At 44.5% G+C, this 4,364-nt stretch overlaps 1 pseudogene; it reads left to right on the top strand.

Annotated features, from left to right (window-relative positions):
- The first annotated feature begins 3,676 nt into the window (after positions 1-3,676).
- On the top strand, positions 3,677-3,794 carry LOC124778837 (annotated as a pseudogene).
- The last annotated feature ends 570 nt before the right edge of the window (positions 3,795-4,364 follow it).

Raw genomic sequence — 4,364 nt, 5'->3', positions numbered from 1 at the left:
ATGAAGCGTCGTCTCACGCGGTCTGCACGTCCAGCACGAACGCTGGTCCAACTGAGGCGCCAGGTGGAAATGGCATGGCAAGCCGTTCCACAGGACTACATCCAGGATCTCTACGATCGTCTCCATGGGAGAATAGCAGCCTGCATTGCTGCGAGAGGTGGATATACACTGTACTAGTGCCGACATTGTGCATGCTCTGTTGCCTGTGTCTGTGTGCCTGTGGTTCTGTCAGTGTGATCATGTGATGTATCTGACCCTAGGAATGTGTCAATAAAGTTTCTCCTTCCTGGGACAATGAATTCACGGTGTTCTTATTTCAATTTCCAGGAGTGTAGTTTAGTTTTCATCTTTCGGCTTTGGCCAGTTCCGTTTTCTTCTGCGTCTCCGTGGCACTCCCTCATGGTTGAAACAAACCTGCTACCCCTTATGATGTTCTTTTTTGTATACTTTCAATATCCAATTTTTGTCCTATTAGGTATGGGTCCCACACAATTCAGCATTATTGTATAACGCATTGCGCAAGTCTTTTGTAAGCAATCCCATTTATACACCGAATTTTCCTTCTGTTGTACCATCAAAGTCTGGCACCTGCTATACCTACGACTGAGCATCTGTGATCACTCCATTTCATATCGCTCCATACAGTTATGTCGAGATATTTGTACGATTTGACAGTTTCTATCTGCGACTCAGTGATATTGTAGAACAATGCAGTACTGAAGAAGGAATGAAGTAAATTGTATAGCTCCTAGTTAAACGGTCATGCGACTGTACACGATAAAGATAACAACGAATATGCCTTTTCTCGAATACCGACGTTGGATGCAGCAGCAAATGCATGACTTCTTCATTTACTTAAACCATTACGGAGGTGTGACCCGAGATTAGCAGGCTACCTCAGGGCAAAGCTAGAATACTTCGTAAGAGGCTCTCGGCGAGCTCCTGAAATATGCAGTGGCTCTCTGCAGTCTTTTACAAGGAAAGTGGATCGGAGCAGACTTAACAGGCGGAGACCTAAAGCCGTGCTTTCCTCACAAGCTGCAAGGCCCTCTGAAGTTCTTAATGAAGTCTTGCATCTCATTGCCTGCCGGAGGAAAGGAAAACGCCCGAGCACATTGCTTCCCGGCTTCCTAAGAGATTTCCATTCTGGAGGCTGTCACGAAGTGGTAACACTCATTTTGCCCTCCGCTCAGTCAAATGTTTGGAAGCTGCAACACAGATATCAAAAAGTGTGTAAAAACAGCGTTCTGCTCGATCATTAGTTTCAATACAGTGCTAAGGGTGTGATGACATAAACAGAATGGACACGTTTAGGTATGAAGGCTAGGTGGAAAATTAATGTAAATAGTATCAGTATAAATTGGAAGTTATTTTATTTCTGGTAGTGGTGACAGGTATCTGGCATCATAACCATCATCTGACCAAAATTAATTTACTCAGTCAGCACGAAGGTGCGGAGCCCAATGTCACCGTGTGTTACTGAATGGCAACTGCAGTTACTGACAGTTATCTCTAGGTACACCGTGCTCAAAATAACGTAGCACTCGCGCAGAAATACGTTCTCATCTTGTTCCCGGGGAAATCTCATACTATGGTTCCAGTTGGACGGCTGTTTCCGTTGGCCCGTATCTGCTCAGACTGCGTGGTTGGTAAGCGGACAGTCTTAGTGGAGGCGGCACTGTTGTGAACGACCACTAAGTGAAAGGGGAGATGCAGCCTTCGTACAAGTCTGTATCTCGCGTAAGCTGTAACCCACAGCTAGCGAGTCTGCAAGCGATCACAGTAACAGGTCAGTAGGACCAATAATTCGACGAACATAGAGGTTGAAAGTGAATAGTTTCTTACTAGAGTAGCATAGCCGCCCTGTATCGATCTGCTGTCGTCGACTTCTCTGACGTAATATATTTATCTACAGCATATGTCCGACTGTTCGTTATGTCTATACCTCAGATGGAGCAGCCACAAACATCTTCACTGTAACGGCGACTAAATTTTTTGCTTTTTGCTTAGTCGATCACCCTTCATTTGTTGCTGCGTTACGGAAAATACAGTAGTTAATAACGCCTTTGGATGCCAGTTATTATTTACTAATACATACGTAATTATGGAAATCATTTTAATTTTTTATTCACAACATTCAATAATTAAATGATCATGAATGATCGCGTTTTGTATAGAGGGAAAAGGATGGTTAATCGTACAGTTACTTTCAGCAATTGTGGCACTAAAATGTCCGTCATTTTTATGGTTCGTTACTCAAAGATGTTATAGCAAGGACTATGGTCCATTACCATACTTAGATACAGTCATTCAAACTTAGTACGCTTCTATTTCCACAAAGCTAAGTGTCTAGCTCCGTTCTTAATTCAGTTTAACGGTCCTTCGTATAGTCCACAGATCTTATCAGTTATCCGGCATTTAATACAACTTAATACTGAGCGCTACTTTTCTCGCGCACACAATTCCCCAGGTATTCTTGGTCCGTGACCTTGCGGCAATAGTCTGTCCGGAATAAATTAACTCTAGTCAATTTTCTTGCAGTTCAACAAATTTGCCTGATCGCTTTAGTAGTATATTACACGGAAACGCTCACTATATCGCACGCCGCCGCTACGTAGACTTATACAGAGCACAGGAAACAAGACAAGAGAACTAACAGTACCCACGCATGGTTTATGTAGTAGAATTTAGAAACAAAAGTAGCCGCATTAAACCCTCTTTGATTTCCCTGAAGCACTACTTTGCTGCGGGCGTTATTCTGATGAGACATCATATATCGATAATTTTAACCAAAACTTTTTCAATACTATTATCGCTCACCTCTCCCCTGAATGAAAATAAGCCTGATAATATTGTTGTTAGTTAAAAGAGCGGTTAAAGTATCGAGAAATAGTTTCGCAAACAAAGCATCCACCAAAACAAGAAACATTGATAACGTGCTGCTAGAAGGAAATGTTAAAAACAAAAAAGGGATAAAAATCACTATTATACCGACAATGTAGAGTAGTGAACATGTCCCACGTGGAAATTGTCAGTCCACACATAGTCTATTTGGCAATGTACAAAAGAAATACTTTTCTTTTTGTTGTTGTTGTTGTTGTTGTTGTTCCATGCCTTTGCTGAAGTACCGAAGCGCCGGGAAACATTTGCAGCTATGTTCTGCCTGTCCTTCTTATCTTTATCGAGGGATAAGAATAGCTGTCGGTCACATCAGCCCGCCTAGTCATGAGATTTCTGCTTCTTCATTTGCTTCTTACTACAAAAATTTTATGGCAATACATATAGGTAATCACACATTCGAGATAATGAAGAAATTTCCCTGTAGCTATGGAGTGAGAAGACTATGGTGCCATACTACGCAGTCAAGAGCAACGAGAATGCTGAATGTGTGCAAGTTGACAGGCGGTGGTAAACTGTCCATTCGTGGGGTGGCACTGCTGTGTGCTCAGGGCGAGAATGCAGAGAAACTTGTCGATTCTCTTCCTTGCCGAAATGAGAGCATTGAAGCGGGCGGAGTGTGGGTATCGCCGCTTACATGTCAGTCGCGTAGTGAGCCGACTTTACTGTCGCACCCACGCACTTTGTTCAGGACGTAGGCTATGGTGACGATGGGGCAACAGGAATTGATGTGTACGCTTGCCCAAAACATATTTATTCTGCCAAATGAGTAAATGAGGGCAACGGCCTTGCCGCAGTGGATACACCGGTTCCCATGAGATCACCGAAGTTAAGCGCTGTCGGGCGTAGTCGGCACTTTGATGGGTGACCATCCAGGCCGCCATGCGCTGTTGCCATTTTTCGGGGTGCACTCAGCCTCGTGATGCCAATTGAGGAGGTACTCGACCGAATAGTTGCGGCTTCGGTCAAGAATACCATCGTAATGACCGTGAGAGCGGTGTACTGACCCCACGCCCCTCCTATCCGCATCCTCCTCTGAGGATGACACGGCGGTCGAATGGTCCCGGTAGTCCACTCGTGGCCTGAAGACGCTTTTTTAAATGAGTAAATGAACAAGTGATGAAATGAAATGAGATTGCAATGTCCATTAACCACCGATCGAGATTATTATCGTTGCACAACAGTTCCACCGAACACCGATCCCGTAGTGTGTACACTTCTCGGTGACGAGCTCTTCCGATCGCGTGAGCGCGGGAAAACAGAGGACGAGTGTCCGAAACGAAACGAACCTTTTCTCACGATCGCTGGGTGCCGTGTATTTCGCGGAAGGCGACGAAGCGAAGGCGGAAACTAGCGGAAAGAACCAGACAAACTTCCATACTCGTCTGTGGGGAGCCCGCGTTATGCTCGACCCACGTCGAAAGCGGATTGAAGTAACGGATACTCTAAATACGCATCTGTACTGT

This window comes from Schistocerca piceifrons, chromosome 2, assembly GCF_021461385.2.
Source record: "Schistocerca piceifrons isolate TAMUIC-IGC-003096 chromosome 2, iqSchPice1.1, whole genome shotgun sequence".
In the NCBI taxonomy this organism is placed as follows: Eukaryota; Metazoa; Arthropoda; class Insecta; order Orthoptera; family Acrididae; genus Schistocerca; species Schistocerca piceifrons.
This window is presented reverse-complemented; position numbering and strand designations above follow the sequence as displayed.